This window comes from Chelonoidis abingdonii, chromosome 4 (assembly GCF_003597395.2).
Source record: "Chelonoidis abingdonii isolate Lonesome George chromosome 4, CheloAbing_2.0, whole genome shotgun sequence".
Taxonomy (NCBI): Eukaryota; Metazoa; Chordata; order Testudines; family Testudinidae; genus Chelonoidis; species Chelonoidis abingdonii.
Genome location: NC_133772.1, coordinates 13,725,157 through 13,746,258, shown reverse-complemented (window position 1 = coordinate 13,746,258; position 21,102 = coordinate 13,725,157). Strand labels below are relative to the sequence as shown.

The window sequence follows — 21,102 nt, the reverse complement described above, 5'->3', positions numbered from 1 at the left end:
AGCCGATTAGAGGGCCAGAGCCTCAGCTGGTGTAAGACAGCACGAAAGTCAGTGGAGTCTTACTGATTTTCATCAGCTAAAGATCTGGCCCAGAAAGTGTCATAGTTATTCTGGATAATATAGATTCATAGATTCATAGACTCTAGGACTGGAAGGGACCTCAAGAGGTCATCGAGTCAAGTCCCCTGCCCTCATGGCAGGACCAAATACTGTCTAAACCATCCCTGATAGACATTTATCTAACCTACTCTTAAATATCTCCAGAGATGGAGATTCCACAACCTCCCTAGGCAATTTATTCCAGTGTTTAACCACCCTGACAGTTAGGAACTTTTTCCTAATGTCCAACCTAAATCTCCCTTGCTGCAGTTTAAGCCCATTGCTTCTTGTTCTATCATTAGAGGCTAAGGTGAACAAGTTTTCTCCCTCCTCCTGATGACACCCTTTTAGATACCTGAAAACTGCTATCATGTCCCCTCTCAGTCTTCTCTTTTCCAAACTAAATAAACCCAATTCTTTCAGCCTTCCTTCATAGGTCATGTTCTCAAGACCTTTAATCATTCTTGTTGCTCTTCTCTGGACCCTCTCCAATTTCTCCACATCTTTCTTGAAATGCGGTGCCCAGAACTGGACACAATACTCCAGTTGAGGCCTAACCAGCGCAGAGTAGAGCGGAAGAATGACTTCTTGTGTCTTGTTTACAACACACCTGTTAATGCATCCCAAAATCACGTTTACTTTTTTTGCAACAGTATCACACTGTTGACTCATATTTAGCTTGTGGTCCACTATGACCCCTAGATGTTACTGTAGATGAGATCCAGGTCTCTCAAATCTCCTGTTTATTAAACTTTGCTTTAGAGGATAACAGATTGGATAAAACCCCTTGTTGACGTTGTGTATTAGCACATAGCAAAAACTCTGAGCTCCTACTCAAATATTGCACAGTCTTTAGCCAGGTAAAATTATTAATGCCAACAGGAATTTTGCCTGAGTTAAAAGCTGAGTGATGCATGCAGTATTTTGGCCATGCAGATTATGGGCTATATTTAATGATGGGCAAACCCCAAAATAATCATAAATAGTTAGTATTTACAAGGCCTGTTGTGTCCCTGCCTTGCAGCCTGTGTTGTCATTGACATCTGTATAAAATGCTTCCAAATCTGAATTCTCCATTCATGGCAGTAGTAACATTTTACACCTACTTTGCAAATGTATCTTTCCATTGGCTTGTGGGCTTTTGATCAGGCCTCAAATGGAGATACAGGGCTTGCTGCCCGGTTACCCCACATCTTGTGTAGTCATTTATACCAGTGTAACATGGGTGGGAAACACTATCCTCATCTGAAATCTTTTCATACCCCTCTGCACTTACTTGGCACTGATATTAATGGCTGCACAAGGTGCAGGGCAGTGGAGAATCAGGCATTTAATCCTGAAAGCACTTTACAATTCACTAATTTTCACAACACCCCTGTTAGAGAGACAAGGTGGGTGAGGTAATATCTTGTATTGGACCAACTTCTCCAGAGCTCTGTGTAGCTCAAAAGCTTGTCTCTCTCTCTCACCAACAGCAGTTGGTCCAGGAAAAGATATTACCTCAGCCACCTTGTCTCCCTAATATCCTGGGACTGACACAGCTACAACAACACTGCATACAACATCCCTGTTGGACAGGTAGGTGTGTCTTTTATCCATTGTGCAATGGAGACATATGACTCCAGCAGCCCTGCATAAGGCTTAATGTTCCCTCATTTTAAAGCCAGATTTACCTTTGTCCCCTGCAAGTCTGACATTCTCTCACTTTTATTATGGTGATTTGCAAAAGGAATGTAGTTCCCAGCTACTCACCTTGTAGCAAAGTTAATAAAACAATGAAGACAGCCATGTTTAATCTCCAAAAAGCGTTCACAAGGCAGACATCTGAATTTGACTCTGGATGTTTAGCTCAAAAGATGACCTTTCAGGTTCAGGTGGAAATCTGAAGTCCTGACTTTTTCCTTTTACCTGTCATCAACCGTAAGGAAAAACAGATAAGTGTTACTGGGATTTTCCAGGGACTGTATGGAAGTGAGGCACCCAAACTGCACTGAAATTTCAACCGGAGCCAGACATCTAACTCCCCGACAGGAATCTGAAAATCTGAGCCAGCGTGAAATGTCACAGACCCAGTGGGAGGATGTTTGTTGAGGATAATACTGCTTTTGCACTTACATCCAAGGATCTTGGAGCCTTTTTTGCATAGAGAAGCAACTTGCCCAAAGTCACAGCATGAGCCAGTTGCAGAGCTGGGACTAGAACTTAAGTGTCTTGCATGCCAGTCTCTGAGGCTCCAAGGGTCTGCTAGTTCCTGGGCAGCTGAGGCTCCATGGGTCTGCTAGCTCCTGGACAGCTGTGTGTCCACACTGCCACCTGCAGTGAAATAGGGAACAGCAGCCTATGAGCCCTACAGTTTCAAGCACCACCAGCTATCCCACCTATGGCAGTCATGACTGGTGGAGCCTACTGTGTTCTTTGATTGGCCCAGGCACACTATTTTAGGTTTAGGGAAAACACCTGGAGACTGTCTGTGCAGCTAGCGGGCTCCCTGGTTTGCAGCTGCAACAGACCTTACTGCATCCTCCTGATCCCTTGCCTTGCTCCTGATACCTAGCCTTGGTCCCCAGTCCCTTGCTCTGCACCTGACCCCTCACCATTCCCCTGTTCCACTAACCCAGCTTCAGCAGGCTCACATGGCTCTGACCCAGCTCATCGACCTCAACTCAGACCTGATTTTATGGCATGAAATTGATATGTATTGCTGCATCTGGGCTTGAACTTCTAGACTGAATTTAGACCCCATTCTCAAGTCCTCTCCAACCCAGGCCCTGGCCTTGATCTGTGCCCTAGTAGCTGTAATCACTAGACCAGATTCTAAGTCTTATTGCATGCTCAGTTCAGAAAACAAACAACTTTTATTATTTGCACAGTGATGGACGTGGACAATATGCAAACAACACCAATCAGGAACTAAACTCATGGCAGAGGATTTACAAACTGAGGGAAAGAGCTGGTACTGCCTTTCACAGTAGCACACATACTGAACAAATGCAGCATAGCGGTATAGAATCAGAGAGCTTTCACTATTGTTCTGAAGACGAGAGATGAGGCCTGGTGAATATTGAACAATAACAGTACTTAGCTCTTATACAATGCTTTTCATCCAGAGAGTGACCAAAGTATCATTATCCCCATTTTCCAGATGGGGATACTGAGGCACAAGGGGGCATTATCCAGCAGATCAGTGGTAGAGCCAGGACTAGCCCCCAGATCTCATGAGTCTCGGTCCAGTGGTGTAATCACTTGACCACCTTGGGATGGGAGGCTGTTTTAGGACAGGAAGAGAGAACAGTGAGAGGTAAACAGGTTGAACTTGTATGTTCCTGGCATTGAGTGATGTTCAGTTTCTCAGAGAAGCACAAATCTGCCTAAATAAGGGCTCTAACTGGCCTTTCTGGGTCCATGACCAGCCAAAGCTGTAGAGAAGAAATTAAAGATTACCAGCTCAGCAAACTCCAGCAGAAACAGCAGGTGGTGCTTTGGGATTCCCCAGAAGTTCCGTACCAAGGGGAGATTGTCTTTTATTTATGATCTGCAAAAAAATAATCCTCTTCCTCCCCTTCACTTCTTGTTGGAATTTTTTGGACAGCTTTGCTGTCACTTTTAGCTCTAAATCAAGGCACGGTTCAGGAATCCAACTCACCGCTTTGGGGCAGATAGCATTTGGAGTTACTTCCCCATTTGAGTTAAAAATTCACTTGATGATGTTTCATTCTGAACAGGCTTTGTTACAGTTCTTGGCTCAGGAGTTGCTCAATCAGAGCGGTTAAAAACACTGCTTCCTACAGGCAGACAATAAAAGTGAACATTTGTTGTTGTGAGGTTAGTTAGGTCACCTTAAAGCATTTCTGGAGGCAAGAAAAGGGAAATGAAAAGCTTGTTAAATCCATAGTTGAAACCAACCATGGGTTTGGGCTACTGCAAGAGTATTTAGCCACTTCTGTAAAGCAGTTGTCATGAAAAGTTCTAAAGGCTCATGGGTCTTCTTATTGTTCATGGCCGGTATCTGCTTGTGTTCTAGGCATGTCCACACACCACATGTTCCAGTACAGGACTGGAACACAGCAGTGAAGTGGCTAAGTATTATCGTGCCCCTTGACAAAGGGGGAACTGAGGCACAGAGAAGTAAAGTGACTTGCCTAGAGCCTCTTGCAGAATGGAGAATAGAACCCAGGAATTCTGACTCCCAAGTCTATGCTCTAACCATTAGACTTTGATGCCTCTTTGCCCATGGAATTTCCTGCAACAACCAATGTTAGGGAGGGTGCAAGTTGTTAGAATGCAGGTAGATTAAAAATATTTATCAGTTAGTGTCACTTAGCTAAAAATTCAGGTCTAATACAACAGCAAAATTAACCTCTTCCTCTTCTGAGATCATTAGGCAGGTTCAAAAAGAGAGTGGAACGGGTCTTGGTGGTGATGACGAAGGGGTATTACAGATAAAGATGGGACTCAGCCAAAACTCTGGGTCTGAACACCGCTGAACTTGGAAACCCATATGAGATTTTTGTGTCTTGTTCTCTTCTCTTATGATGGTGTGGACTCAGTCCTGCCCTCTGCTGTGCTCGGGCCCAATCCAACTCCCTCCCTATAATGGCAACAAGATATGGGAAGGGACATACTATAGGGAGTCTGACCCCACACAAAAGCAGCAGAGCAGGGTCCTTGATCTGTAGGAGAATGCAAGGGCTGAGCCAGTCTGAGGCACCAGTTACCATATTCTATGCTGCATGGTCTACACGGTAGAATGCATGTCCCCACCAAGCCAAGCAGCTGCTATACTGCCACCAGCAATAAGTGCTGCTTGCCATGCATGTTGCTCCTGCTCAGTCATGTGAACTTAGCTCTTGCTACACTGTAAATAAACCAATGAACCATGTGCAATGGGGCTGGGGAAATGTGTTCTTCTCTTTTTTAGGCCACATGCTGAATTGGTTGTGAGGAGGCAGCTGGAACAGGGAGCAGGAATCATCCTCACTTAAGCCCTTGTTGGCAGTTCATGGGACACCAAATACAGCTCCACTGGCCACCTACTTCTTCATTTCATTTCATCTCATCTCTTTCTGTTTCTCCCCTGGGCCAATGCTGCCTTCAGTACAAAGGTAAATAGCCCCGGGGAGCTTTCAGTACAAGAGGCAAAATCAACCTCATTTTCATCCAAACGCAATGCATGGCTGCTCAAGAGGCTGAACTGCCAAGCTATTCAACAGCCTCAAGGTCCAACTTTGTAGTAGCCTGGGGGGGAAAGGGGCACCGATTTTAATAGAAATGAATCTGACTGGGTGAGGTTCTTTGGCCTGCATTAAGCAGAAAGTCAAAGCAGATGATGATAATGGTGCCTTCTGATATTGAAATCTATGATACCAATCAGCATCAAAAGGCTGTTCTGTGAGTAAGTCAGAGCCATGTATAAAACACCATGGGCAAAATTGTGGTCCAACGGATGTCAAATCACATTGACTTCAACAGGACCAGGCATTAGCCCTTGGTCCCTAACAATGGACATTGCAAAGCTGGTCTGGCAGCATCGCTGCAGGAGCCACTTGGTAGTTAGCACAAAGCGTACTGCAAATAGAGAGAGACCAAGGACACCCAATTCATATCCAGATTTCAAAGGCACCCAAAGTTCAGCAGGTTCAGGTGCAAGATTCTGGTTTGGGCCCAACTGCAACTGAAGATCTGTTGAGATTTGCTGCAAAATCTCATGAGAGTAGTCACTGGTATTTTGTTCATGTTGATGAAGCTATTACATACTGGCATCATCTGTTTGTTAAAGTTCAGATATGGCGCCTATTGCCATGGCAGCTGGGCACCTCACATCTGGCTTATAAATAAACAAGTTTAAACTAATATGGCTCAGCAAAATGGGTGACTAAGAAAAAATCAACATCGTCAGAAACCCCTTGCTACAGAAGTAGCCGGCTAATTAATTAAAAGTATTAATTTTATCCCATGCCATGATGATCACCAATCTTGGGGTCCAGAAAGGGTAAGGGTCCTTTACCAAGAAAGGAAGAAAAGAGATGAGTTTACAAGTAGAGAGACACACCCTACTTAGTATTCCTGAAAAAATGTGTCTCACGTTACCATCCAAAATAAGCCATTTCTTCTTTTTATTGCACAGCACCAGTGACATTTAGTAATTCGGAATGATGCTTTGCACAAGAACTTCCAGTATCAGGGTAATTTTTTACAAAATGGAGCAAACTGCATTAAAAATCACAACAGTGCCGTTACTAGAGTTTACAATGATCTATCTGTCTATATCTGTCTGTATATTATACACATCATTGCAGTATCATCATTAGTTTCATATCCAATTCATATTGTATAACTGCAGTTAGTCAGTGATGGCTGCTCAGACGCAAAGGTGTGTAGGTGAAAGTGACATGTGGAGTGCCAATTTATAGTGGTAGCTAGAAATAGTGCATTGAATATAATAGACCGCACCTACCATTCTACCCTAAGGAAACGCTCTTCTACACAGATTGGCAGTAGATTAACACTTTTCTCCAAGAGCAAAATGATTTTACCTACCTTAAGTTACAGTGAATCTTTACTGTAGACTTTCTTCTATGCCACATCCCAAGATGAATTTAGACACCTGAGGGCTGTCCCACCTGGCAGCCTGGTTAGTATGTGTTCAGATGTTGATGTTTGTTCCAATTTTTTATAAATGTCCAAAACTTATGTATGGACCTATTAAACTTTTCTTCTTCTCACATCCAGGCCCCTGGAATAGTTTCTCTTCCAGGCTGCTATCACAGATTTGCCACCAAGAAGGTATCAGAAGTGATTGAAGAACTTGACAGGAATGCGAGAAGTGCCATCAGCACATGGAATGTGGAACCCCAAACTTCTTCTTATGTATTTGGCTCCTTTGTTCACAAGTGTTAATGAGGTAATACATTTTTTTTTAAAAAAAGAGGAGTTATGATCAGAAACAGCTAGGATGAAGGAAAGGAATTCCCCTGCTTTCTGGGTGACTAACAGATGTTTTAACATGAAGAAGCCTGTTCTTCTCCATAGCACAGAGTCTAATATCCTTTTAGATCTGATCATATATTACCAACCAAGATTCTAACGTGAATTCATTCATTAACTTCTTTTAATGGAACCTTTCAGCATCTTTTCTCTGCCCCCTCCCCCAAATCTACAGTTCAAATGAAAGAGAACATATTAGCTTCTTAAAGTGCACCATTATTATTGTTATTGTGGTAGCATTTAGGAGCCCTAGTCATGAACCAGGATTCCACTGTGCTAGGTGCTGTACAAACATAGCACAAAAAGATGGTCCCTGCCCCAAAGAGCTCACAATCTAAGTAGAGTGACTACTACATTGAGAGCACAGCATGAATATTGCCTCTTGATATCACAGATGCTGCATAACAAACACCAGTACCTGGAAACAATCCCTTTTACTGAGCAATTTGAGCCTATTTTTAAGCATGTCTAGCATCGAAGTGCAGGTTTCCAATCTAAACCAAATGCAAATGCCCAGCAGATCAAAACTGAAATTCCTGGTAAATTCATGCGATCTCCTGGTGAGTAATCTTTAAAGGAATTTTAATGCACACTGAGAAGAATTTTGAGTGAAATCCTTAAACTGAAACCAATGAGTGATTAGAGTTTAACATGTCAGTCTTATCCAACAAGAGGATATCCTCTTGACATTGTAATCCATGCAGTAGTATAAGTATTGACTATTAGATTCATGTGCAACCCGTGTTTGTACTGCTGGTAAAAACCATTCTCCCTCCCCCTGTGCTGCTAGTCCCTCCGCAGAGCTGCCATCTGCTCACAGGGAGTCAGCAACAGCATTGTCTAAATACCAAGGAGACAAAAATTATTCAGAGAGGTCCAGGGGAATCATAGGATGAAGTCTTTGGGACTAACAGTTCCTTATCTGTAAAAATGGAGATACTAGACCTATTTCCCCAGGGTGTTGTGGGAATAAGAACATAAGAATGGCCCTACTGGGTCAGACCAAAGGTCAATCTAGCCCAGTATCCTGTCTGTGACAGTGGCCAATGCAAGGTGCTTCAGAGGGAGTGAACAGAACAGGTAACCATCAAGTGATCCATCCCCTGTCGCTCATTCCCAGCTTCTGGCAAACAGAGGCTAGGAACACCATTCCTGCCCATCCTGGCTAATAGCTATTGATGGACCTTTGATAAATACATTAAAGACTATGAAGTACTTTGAGAGCGACTGATGAAAAGCAAAATAGAAGAGCTAGGTGTTATTTTTTTATTATTGGATGAAATTAAGCAAAGTAAAATTCAGTCAATATGTCACCAAATTTTTTTCTAGCAGCGAGGTCTGTTAGACTGTAGAATAGTCTCCCAAAGCAAGTTCCAGTCTTTGAGTAATTTAAAATAAAATAATTGATAAAATGCTATAAGGAACAATCCTGCAATGTCAGAGGGATGAAAATGATGATGTAGCAAGTCTTTTCCATCTCATTTCTGTGATTTTTAGTCAGCATTCCAAGGGCATCTCCAGGGAGAAGACAACCTACCTCCAGATTTGTTCAGATTTAAATAATAATTTTAAAAGACCTCTCTATCCAAGGGTCTAGGTATCCTATCACATCATTAATAATACAATAAAATCCTAGCAGCATTAAAATAACCATTTAACTCAGCCAGCCAGCCACCAAAGAAACCCCCAGGAATGTTTGACGATGGACAGAGACTGATGGCGAATCATATGAGACAATCAACGTTCTTCAATCACTTCTATTTATTATGGGAAGTGCAAGCCGCACAATCTCAACAACATGAGACAATTGCCTGCAGCCATCCCATGGCAGGTGGCGAAGACTTGTGCATTCCACGCTAGTCAGTTACAGACATGCTAATGAAATAAAATCATATTAGAGCATTGCAACATAGCCAAACTGAACCAATGGCCAGAAGACAGGGTTAAGAAATAAGAGAAGCAAAGAGCATAATCCCAAAGTGCCATGAACTTCATTTGAAAATATCTTTTGCCTGGCTCAGTAACTGAGTTTGAATTATTCATGTCATTTTTATCATGGTGCATTTTACATGTTGCTTGTTTGGTGGCTTTAATGTTGTTTTGTGAGATGGGTTCACATTATAAAAAGGTACCATACAAAGAAAATGTATTTAGTTATTTTTAATTAAAAAATTAAAACCAAGGTGACTGTGACTGCTCTGCACTGACAAAGCTCAGACATTTATAATGCCAGGGTTAACATGGTTACTACTGCAATTTGGTTTTGACAAGTACATTTTAATGTGTGGTTGCAGCTAGAGTAATGATAATACTCATTTCCTATTGGGAATTGGAGAGAGAATTAAGAGTGAGTCATTCATACCCACATAATTTCTGATTAGCTCTAAATAAATTGGCATAATTAAGAAGGGAAAAGTAGTTAAGGTGTGTGTGTGTGTGTGTCTGCACACGCGCGCGCACAGGAGATTCTTTCCCTGGAGATTTTCATCTGTGATTTCTTCAAAGGAAAATGTGGGAATAGAAAAAATTAATCAGACTTATTGTTGAGACTGCTCCAGAGTAAAATGTGGCCCTGACACTTTGTATTTTCATGAGGTTTGTAGCAACAGTTACGTGAGAAATGGCCCAGAATTCATGAGACACGTGGAAGAGTTAACATGATCTATCTATTAGAGGGTTTGTTCTGTCTTTTTTTTTCCCCTCAGTGGTAAAAGGGTTTTAAAGGTCCTGATCTTGCATTCCTCATTTTTGAGGCCTTTTGGACCCTGAGAGATGAAGGCAAATCTTCATTAAGCAGATCTGCATTCTTTATCATGTTATGATTAGTTCTACTACAGCAATAATCTCTATTGCTCTGCGCTGGATCTGCACAATGAATAGCTTTCAAAATTGATTAAACAGCTCAGCAGCTATTCACCCTCAAACAATTTATTGCTCTATAAATTGTGGAGCAATAAGAGACAATAGAGATTGACCCACTGTTCCCCATCACATTCCATGTACAGTCTAGGGTTGCCAAGTCCCCAGAAATTAAAGATTAATCTTTAATTAAGAATTATGTCGTGATTAGATCTCCAGGAATATGTCTAACCAAAATTGGCAACCCTAGTACAGTCCTTAGTATGTCATACACACAGAACAAACCATGGGAGTTTGACGGGGCTCTGTAGGACCCACCTAGTCACTGTATCCATCTTGGGAGCTTCTTCCAACACACCTGTAGGGAGCCCAACATGGCAGCTGGATGGGGAACATGCAGGTCTTTGAGTTCCCCAAGCCAACAGCTCTCTTTCTACAGTGATACTTTTCAGTTATAACACTCCACAGATAACATTTCATTATGTGCCCGGGGTGCCTTCCACTAGTGTAAATAAGGAGTGTCCCACTAAGGTCACTGGAAGTTAAAGGAATTAAACCAGTGTGTCTGAAAGGAGAATCAAGCACAGGCTATTCTCTTCTCAAATTAGTGCTGAGTTGACAACCCTAAAGGGTGAAGTTCCCTGTCTCTCTCTGCAGCTGTTGCAGTACAGGCAAGTAACCCAGAAGGGAGAGGAAAGCATCTGTGAGGGTAGGGGATTTGCTAAATGATTAATCAAACATTGAACCAAAGGGCCAAATCCTCAGGACACTGCCCCAGTTCTCCCTTGGTCCTGACTGGCAAAGTCCTGAATCTTCAGTGGAAGCCTTGGCTGAGCACGTAAGCAGCTGAGCAGTTTGCCACCACTGAAAGTAGAGATGCAAACAAGAGCTCAGTTCACTTCTTGCCCCCACTCTGAGTAGCGCAGGATGTGCCTTATAATAGATATTTTTATTTTTGCTCAATCTGGTTTTAAATTGCTGTTGAGTTGTGGCTTCTATCACTTCCCTTAGGAATATCTTCCCCAGTCTAACAGATCTGTCAGAGTAAGATTCGCTCCATGCAGAAGAACGTAAGCAACATTTAAGCCCTATTTTGAGGGTTTAAGTGGGGCCTGTGCTTTGTGCTAGCTCTTTGCATACTGGGGAATTTCCTCAAATTCTAGGGACTATGTCCCAGTATGCAGCTTGAATTTATTTTTTTTCTTAATTTCATTACATTACTCCTAGCTCTATCCTCTGGGATGATAGGTAGTTCCCTCTCACCTTGGGGTTTATACCTGCGTATGGAAGCTCTTATCATACATACAGGCCTAAATTTTCAAATGCGGTCACTGATTCTGAATGTGTCTGTTTCTGGGCCCACTTTAAAGGGGATTCCTTTTCCCCAGTGTGGAGCATCCACCCTCTGAAAATGAAGCTGCTTTAAGGTCTCAAGTTGAGCTATCAAAATCAGTAGTAACTTCTGAAATTTGGAATTCTTGGGTTCTGATTAATCACATGAGATATTGGTGAACTAGCCAACAATCTGTGGATGGCTTTCCATAGGCTATCAATGCCCTGAAACAGACACAGAGAGCAGCTGGGAGCTGAATGTAAGATTGGCCATATTGGGTCAGATCAAGGGTGCATCTTCCCCAGGGTCCTGTCTTCTGACAGTGGCTGATGTCAGATGAACAGAACAGGGCAATTTATCACGTGATCCATCCCCTGTCATCCAGTCCCAGCCGCTGGCAGTCAGATGTTTTGGGACACCCAGAGCATGGGGTTGCATTCCTGACCATCCTGGCTAATACCCATTGATGGCCCTATCCTGCATGAACTTATCTAATTGTTGTCTGAAATGAGTTATATTTTTGTCCTTCACAACATCCCCTGGCAATGAATTCCACAGGGTAACTCTGCATTATGTGAAGAAATATTTCCTTTTGTTTGTTTTAAACCTGCCACCTGTTAATTTAATTGGTTGACTGCTGGTTCTTGTGTTGTGTGAAGGGGTAAATAACACTTCCTCATTCACTTTCTCCATCCCATTCATGATTTGTGATGGGATGTTCACCCCACCCCATCCCTGAAGAGGTTAAAATGGATCAGAAAGGGCTACTTGATAGGATGGGCTGCACCTGGGTGAGGTGAAGGCTAGATCTACAGCCCTAATTGCACCTGAAGCCCAGCTGGGCAGGAGAAGGAAGGACTTCTATAAAGCCAGGGAGAGAAGAGTAGTAAGGGGGTTCAGGGGGAGGGAGTCTGGGAAAATAAGGAATAGGAAGAAACCTAGAGAAAACAGCAGCAAGGGTGAGACTGCGTGGACCTTAGCTGCTGAGTACAGGGCCCCCAGGCTGGAACCCAGTGTAGAGAATGGGCCCAGGAAAGTGGCACAGACAGGGAAGTGAACTTTGAAGACTGCCTGAAGTGGTTTGTTTAAAGATACTTTGATACCCCCAAAGGAGCAAACTATAGTGAGCTGGTCAAAGGGCCGTGCTATGAAGAGGAAGCACTGCAGCTTGGGGTGTGTGCAAGAGGCTGCCAAGTGAGATACTGGGACAAGAGGCTGAGAAATCATACGAAGAGGCGTCAAACCAGCACTGAGCTAATCCCCAGGAGGCAACACAACAGTGAGTGGCATGAATCCAGTGATGTGATTTTCTAGATCTCTTATCCATTTCTTTTCTAACTTGAACAGGCCCAGGCTTTTTACTCTCTCCTCATACCGTAGCTGTTCCATACCCCTAATCATTTTTGTTGCCCCTCCCCTCCTATTTTTTTTTTTGAGATGGAGAGACTTGAACTTCATGCAGTGTGGGTGTACCATGGATTTATATAGTGGCCTTATGATATTTTCTGTCTTATTATCTATCCCATTCATAATGGCTCCGAACATTGTTAGCTTTTTTGATTGATGCTGCACAGTGAGCTGATGTTTTCAGTGAACCATCCACAATGACTCCGGGTCTCTTTCTTGAGTGATAACCGCTAATTTAGAACCCATTACTTTGGGTATAGTTTAGATTATGTTTTCTAATGTGCATTACTGTGTATGAACAAACATTGAATTTCAGCTGCCATTTTCTTGCCCAGTCACCCAGTTTTGTGAGATCCCTTTGTAACTGTTTGCAATCAGCTTTGGACTTAACTAGCTTGAGTAATTTTGTATCATCTGCAAACTTTGCCACCTCACTGTTTACCCCTTTTGCTATAGCACAGGTCCCAGGACAGATCCTTGGGGGACCCTGCTATTTACCTCTCTCCATTCTGAAAACTGATAATTTATTCCTATCCTTTGTTTCCCATCTTTTAACCTGTTACTGACCCATGAGATGACCTTCCCTCTTATCCCATGCCTACTTTGGTTAAGAGTCTTTAGTGATGGATCTTGTCAAAGGCTTACTGAAAGTCCAAGCACAGTATATTCCCTGTTTCACCCTAGTCCACATGTTGGTTGATCCCCTCAAAGAATTCTAATAGATCAGTGAGACACAATTTCCCTTTACAAAAGCTGCGTTGACTCTTCCCCAACATATTGTGTTTATCTACATCTAATAATTCTGTTCTTTTACCATAGTTTTGATTAATTTGCCTGATACTGAAATTAGGCTTACTGGCCTGTAATTGCCTGGAATGCCTTTGGAGCCTTTTTTAAAAAATCAGTGTTATATTATCTATATCCACGAGTCACCTGCTACAGAGACTGATTTAAGTGATGATAGGTTACATACTACAGTTCTGCAATTTCATATCTGAGTTCCTTCATAACTCTTGGGTGAATACCATCTGATCCTGGTGACTTTTAACGATTTAAGTCTATCAGTTTGTTCCCAGACCATGTCTACTGGCACCTCAATCTGGAACAGTTCTTCAGATTTGTCACCTAAAAAAAATGGCTCAGGTGTGGGATTCTCCCTCATATCCTCTGCAGTGAAGACTGATGCAAAGATTTTATTTATTCTGAGGATGACTTCTGCATTTTGCCACTGGGAGTCATAGTGCTGAGCCTGAAATATTTGATTAAACCTCCCAGTGAGACCCCACAGCAGAATGCAGAAGAGGAAGCTGGGGACAATATGTGATTCCTTACTTTAATACGCACAAAGATTCCTTTTCACTTCAGTTTCATGATTTAGCATTTCTGGTGTCAATAACTTACAGATAATACTAGTTCTGGGTACGGATGTAGGGGAATTTGGGCCTAAAATGAACAATGTGGCCTTGCAATCAGGGAGAGGGGTGGAGTATGGTTGTCTTGTGCACCTAGCAATTCTTAACCCAAAGAATGGACTGCCAGTCCTGAACCAGAGGCATGGTGGTGTAGGGGTGAAGTTGTTCCTATGCCCTGGCTATTCTGCAGTGGATCAAAATTGTCTTTTTGTTCTGTGTGTACAGCACTGCCCACAATGGGATCCTGTTCTGTGGCTGGGATTCCTGGGAGCTCTGATAATACAAATATGAGGAATAATGATCATGATGGCCCTCAGATGCCATTGCAGCAGAGTAGAGCACGCTTGAGGACTGCATCTTGCAGCCAAGTGTGGCCCTAGGGTAATGGAGCCACAATTTGCTCCACATCTCTGTGCCTGCACTAATTGTGGTCTTTATCCACCCAAGTGGTACAGCTGGGGGAGCTTACCTCATGTCTGCTAATGTGCATCAACGTAGCCCCTAGGGGAGATGGGCTCCCGTGGTCAGAAGGGAGTAGGTGTCCAAAGGCCCAGTCAGTTGAAAGCTGGTGTTTGGTGTTGCTGAGAGATGTCAGGTTGTGATACCCATTGTTTTGTCCCATTTCCAGCCTTCCCATGGTACCCCTCATATGGCTCTGAGCCACCGGTGAAATCTTTCTAATTTCCTCGTCCTACTCTTTTGTTTCCAGCCTGTCCTGAAGAGCACATGTGAGTTTGTTCCCTCAACAGACTGTAACTTGTGCCCAATTCATTATTCTCACCAGAGCCCCCAATGAGTCGCACTGGGGGGGGGGGGATGGTGCAGTGAGCTGGGTGTTAGCCAGAGACGTGGGTTCAGTTCCTTGCTGTCACAGGCTGCCTGCATGATCTTGGACAAGACACATAGTGTTTCTGTGCTTCAATCCCCCCTGTGCAAGTGGCCATAAAAAACAGCATTCTCCTACCTCACAGGGGTGCTGTGAGGATGAATACATTCACCATCATGAAGTGCAAGATATTACAGAAACGGGGGGCATGGAAGGGTCACAGATAAGTGCCGAGTTACAATTAACAGCTTTCGGCCTCCGTGACACATCATAGAGACCTGCTGTCAAACTGGACTCCTTTGTTCTTTTTCCTTATTATTTACTCCTCTTGGGGAGTACTGGATATGCTCAAAGGTTGCTATTATAATTCTCTTACAGCCTCCGATAAAGCAAAGCCTAATTATGTCTTCGATACTGTTAATAGTTCACTTTCATTGTGATGCCAAACTAGCAGCCAGGCTTCCCATTCCAGTGCTTCTCCGTTCTTTAATGATTGGACTGAATTTAGAGCTGGAACGCTGCTGGGGGACATCCTTTAGCCATCCATTGAACAGGAGCAGTATGGGCCAGGGGAAAGCAGGCTGCCTCCACGTGGGCATAATCTTTTCATTGCAACTGTGTGAAACAAACAGGGAAGTTTCTGTTCAAAAGGTGCAATACCCCCCGCTTCTCCCATCTCCCCACTTAATGGCCTATTGTCGTCATTGGTGGTGTAACTACAAAAGAAATACTCTCCGCAACGTGGTGATAGGGCTGGTATAGCTTTGTGAGTAATTGGGTGGGTTTGGATGGTGGTTCTGCTTCTGCATCTGAGCAGCTGGTTTTAGCACAGGCAGAGAGTCCTGTTCACATAAGAACAGCCATACTGGGTCAGAGCAAAGGTCCATCCAGCCGAGTATCCTGTCTATTGACAGTGGCCAATGCCAGGTGCCCCAGAGGGAATGAACCTAATAGGCAATGATCAAGTGATCTCTCTCCTGCCATTCATCTCCACCTTCTGACAAACGGAGGCTAGGGACACCACTCCTTACCCATCCTGGCTAATAGCCATTAATGGACTTAACGTCCATGAATTTACCTAGTTCTCTTTTAAACTCTATCATAGCCCTAGTCTTCACAACCTCCTCAGGCAAGGAGTTCCAAGGGTTGACACTGCCAGTATCCAACTGCCCCTTCCTTCTATCCCCCGGCCACTCTCACTCTGTATGTTTACCTGGAAATGGCCTGCTAGCAACTCCATTTGCAGAACTGACCTCTTCACAGCTAGGGTTTCCAAGCCTCCCGAGTGGCTGACACCCCACAACTCGATTTGGAGAATATTTAAACATTTAAAGCACCGGATTTTCTCTTCTCTGTCTGATTCTGCTCCTTGCTGGTCTCTATAGCGTCAAGCATCAGTGTAGGTCTGTTGTCAGTCCCTGCTGGCAAGTAAGCCAAAGCCCTATGCATGTTCCATTGGGGATGTGCTCCCTAAGTCAACCTAGGCCTGTCTGTGTTCCAAGCATGGGCTTTATTACATTCATATAGGACACCATTCTGGGGACCCTTGTGGCCTCAGCCAGCAGATTACTTTATTTGTCCTGAGCCAAGAAATAGGGTCAAGGCACAATCAATCTGGATCAACAGATGCAAAACAGACAGAGGCCCTGGCTTAAAAAATATCATCCATCTCATCAGCCTTTATGTTTTAGTTTTCAGATTAGACAACACCATGTTGTTTAATCAAGTAGCAGTTTCTAAGCAAGAAGTGGTGAAAGCAGACTTGTGTCCTCTGCTGGCTACCTGCTCTTGCTGCGCTTTCCTCTCTAGCTGTAATTATTTTTAGTTGAAGGTTTAGCTGGAAACATCCGGTCAGAAGCCGAACAACCAGTTTAGAGGATATTCCTAACTAAGATTTACTGCGTGATTCAAAGCTTAAACTATCTGTAACCAACAGCAAAAAATACATAGAAGTAAACCTGGGTCTGAATGAGACAGACCAAAACCAGGAACTTTGAAATTAAGGATCCGTCCTCACAACACAGAATGTGGTCAGTGTAGCCAGCAAACGCAGAAAAAAAGGGAACAAAGGCAAATGTAGGCTGAATTGTACTGTGGGCAGAAAAAAATCATATCTATTGAAGTGCAGAATAGTCTCCCAAATGAAGTGACAAGACCCCAGAACTGGCTGTTTGAAGGCCACTTGCCTTCCCTTCCTGTTTCCACAAGGAACCCCCAGTACAGCAAGCCAAAGATGCAGCACGTGTGTACAGGTCTGCAGGAGCATGTAGGAGTCCATCAGTGCAAGCTAGTTTTGCACAGGTCTGCGGGGTTCCAAGTAGCTAACTGAGCCATGCTCTGCCACATAGCGTTGTCCTTTGGACACTGTTTCAATTGTGAAACAACACTGCCTCCCTCTGGCCCAAGAAAGAGACACATCTTCCCAGAGCTCTTCACTGCACCACATCCCCTGACCGGTGCCAGGAAACCATCCTCAGACCAAAGGGAATCTGTGCACACCTAAGGGCATGGGAGGATTGATATTGCTACTATTGATAGTCACCGTCATTTGTCATGCAACAAATGGTGCCTGACATAGCAATCTGGTGCACCAAGAGCTGTGTGTGTCCCAGATCCTCTCCTCATACAAGCAGAGTGCTGCAGCTAAACCAGGGGTTGGCAACCTCTGGCATATGGCTCGCCAGGGTAAGCCCCCTAGTGGGCTGGGTCAGTTTGTTTACCTGCTGAATTGGCAGGTTTGGCAGACTGTGGCTCCCACTGGCTGCGGTTCGCCGTCCCAGGCCAATGGGGGCAGCGGGAAGTGCCATGGGCTGAGGGACGTGCTGGCCATGGCTTCCCGCCACCCCCATTGGCCTGAAGCGGAGAACAGCGGCCAGTGGGAGCCGCAGTCTGCCAAACCTGTCGATGCAGCAGATAAACAAACTGGCCTGGCCCACCAGGGTGCTTACCCTGGCAAGCCGCGTGCCAGAACTTGCTGACCGCTGAGCTAAACTTTCATGTGATTTTAGGTAACAGGTTCTGCAGTGACAGCTTGGGTACTGGAGTTCCCATGTTTATCTACAGAACAGGTATAATTTGGGTAAAGGCAGGCAAGCTTCCTCCCATGCCGTTCCACCAGTCTGACTTCTGGACACAATGGGGTGACAAGGAAGTTTGGTCTCTCTGGTACTTTCAGCCCTTGCTTTCTGGGGTGAGGCTGCCAGCAAGTGTGCCCAGAGCAACAGCAACTTCTGGGATGTTGGCCCCTGGCTACTGCGATGGACTGAGATTGACCAAACTCATGACACACAGACCAGCAAAACAGACCTTGAGTGATGACAAATACTTGCCACTGTTAACCTGGGCTGGAGGTGAAACAGCTGCGTGGAGAAGAAAATTGTCTGTACAGCCCATTACTGCTCTCCTGAGCCATCCACTCACCACAAGGCTAATCTTGAAGGAAGCAGATCTTAGCACAGGGAATTTCACAAGCAAACCTGGCCTGGTGAAATCTCCAACCTTGTTTTGCAATACACGTGAGCACAGTTTACATCAGAGCCACACCTGGGACCAACACAGAGTGGGGATGTAAACTGCTTTACCTGACAAGCGAAGGGGCAAAAGAGAGGAAAGTAGCAGGAAAACAATCATAGGAGAGTATCTTATAAAACAGAGTCTTTCCCTGTTTTGTCACACCCCTTCATGGCTGCTTTTCTTGCTATCCCCCTCCACCACCTGAGCGTACCTTACATCACCATTTATGGTATCTCTGTATTTGGCCTCTTGTGGGGTCCCTCCGTCCCATGGAGGATTTGTCTATCACTTGGGTTTCTAAGCATCAAGTATCCATAAGCTGCAAAGATGCAATTTTCCTTGCAAACTTTTTAGGCTAAGAAAAAGCAAAACTTAACCCAATCTTGCTGCAAATGCCCCCTGCCACATTTCATTACTCATGAGCTGGAAATGCAGCTGGAGGGAGCAGAAGCAAAGCACAGGGTTATTAATACTGCCTCTTACCCCTAGGCATGTGCAATAAATATGCTTCTTGATGTATGTGACACATTCAGAGCACCCTCAGAGTAAAGACCTAGTGAACATTAATAGATCCTAGGGTCAGAGCTTGACTCTGACAGGAGGGGCCTGTTAGGGCAATGAAGGAAATGAGCTGCTTTTAAGTAGCAAAGCTGCTATCCCTCCCCACGCCCCCGCTGAATTCGCCAGGGCAGTGAGGCGTCATCGCCTCGCTGGCACACTCCAAAGTCGAAAAGCTGTGAAAACTGCAGAGAGGCCGTTAATGCTTCTGACCAACTTCAGAACAACGAGCGTCTGGCCTTGAAAATTCTTCTGACTGCAAGGGACATGTCCTTGACTAAGTGAGTATCAGAGGCGTAGTGGTCTGTTTCGTGGGTGGTAAGTCTGGATTTGTAAAGCAGAGAAGTCCGTGGCACCTTATAGACTAACAGACTTTTGGAGCAATTGCTAGCATATATATACCTGCCCCTGGAAATTTCCACTACATGCATCTGACGAAGTGGGTATTCACCCACGAAAGCTCATGCTCCAAAACTTCTGTTAGTCTATAAGGTGCCACAGGACTCTCTGCTGCTTTGACTAAGTGGGTTCGTTCCTGTGGTGCTGCATGACTGCAGTGCAAGCCTTTGGGGGCAGAGGCCATGTTCCTTTATGGACTGAGGAGGTCACACATTGCAGGAACTCAGTGAATAATAAAAGATTGTAAAACACTGCAGAGTTCTTCAGGATGAAAGGGACTTTGTAAAAATAAGAAATAAATATTAAGGAAGGTAGACTGGACTGGATTTGGTGCCCCTACCCCTTCCACACACGCACATTGGTGACCTCTGGGGCTGGAGCCAAGCTTTGACTCGGCTCCATCTTGAGCTGTTAATAAACAATTTTGGCCTAAGATGCAGTTGTTTACAGTGAATAAGTACACCTGAAGCTAGATTTTTTTTTTTCCCCCAAGAATATAGCTTCCATAATGGGGAGCAGATTTTTAAAGGACCAACTTCTTCTTCGGAGCTCTGTGTTTGAAGTTTGAAAGCATGCCTCTCTCACCAACAGAAGTTGGTCCAATAAAAGATATTACCTCACCCACCTTGTGTTTCTAATGTCCTGGGACTGATATGGCTACAACAACACTGCATTCTTCATGGATCAGGCATTTGAGATTCAGTGCTTGTTTCTAGAATATTGTTTCATTGATTTGTATTTAGATGTGAGGTTGAGGTGCAAAATTCAGAGCCAGATTCCAAACCACTGCAATTCAGGAGAGTTCAGATCAGGGGCATTGGACTTTGCTCTGTCTCTGTGTCTCCTGCATATTGACAATGGAGTGCTTAGTTTGTGGAAGGCAAGAATGATAAAACATCCAAGATATTTCCAATCTGGAACACACAAGAGATTGGACATCTGCCCTGCTATTGAAAGTTCTATCTATAAAACCTTCGGGTTTTGCACTCCCACCCCTTACTGTAATATCTGGGTGCCTTCTGTGTAAAATCAATAACAGTAGCAAAGTCCCTAGTGGACATCATGCAGTGGTGCCAGGTACATTCACTATGTGATGGTACTTTGAGGAAAGCTGGCAGGCACAGTCCCATCTGCCTTAGCAGGGTTGCAATCAATAATTTGCTACAGTCATTTATTTAAATTGCCCTCACAGGATAGACACGACACTGCTTCTCTCAGTGCTTAAAGGTACTGGGTAAGGTAATCAAAATTAATAACATTTCCTGTGCATCAGACACAGAGAGCTGGGTTTCCACTGCAATGTGTGTTTTGAATCACGTGATGGTGGAGCAGAGCTTTCTATCTCAAAGAATCGTAACATGCTACGATGGAACACTTCATCGCTGAAATACACCCACTTCCAGCAGCAGCAGCTCCAGGCACCAGTGCTCCAAGCATGTGCCTGGGGTAGCAAGCCGCGGGGGCCGCCCTGCCAGTCCCTGTGAGGGCGGTAGTCAGGCTGCCTTCGGCGGCTTGCCTGCGGGAGGTCCGCCGGTCCCACAGATTCAGCAGCAATTCTGCAGCAGGTATGCCGAATCCGCGGGATCGGCCACTCCTGGACCCCAGCAGTGATTCTTCACCGTCCTCAGTAAGCAACAGTGTTTAGGAGAAGTGAAGAATAACATATCTGTCTCAAACTGCATGGGGGAATTAAGAGTAGCAGAATGCTACTG

The 21,102-nt window shown here is 44.3% G+C and overlaps 1 protein-coding gene across 7 annotated transcripts in view; it reads left to right on the top strand.

The window, feature by feature from the left end:
- PFKFB2 (6-phosphofructo-2-kinase/fructose-2,6-biphosphatase 2) overlaps window positions 1-21,102 on the top strand; it is a 129,158-nt gene that overhangs the window by 22,464 nt on the left and 85,592 nt on the right. For 6 of the 7 annotated variants that reach the window (XM_032792566.2, XM_075064840.1, XM_075064838.1 and 3 more), the window contains one exon: window positions 6,829-7,000. The exons of the other annotated variant lie outside the window; for it this stretch is intronic. The gene's annotated coding sequence lies outside the window, so the exon portion shown is untranslated. The remainder of the gene's footprint in view (window positions 1-6,828; window positions 7,001-21,102) is intronic. 7 annotated transcript variants of the gene reach the window in all.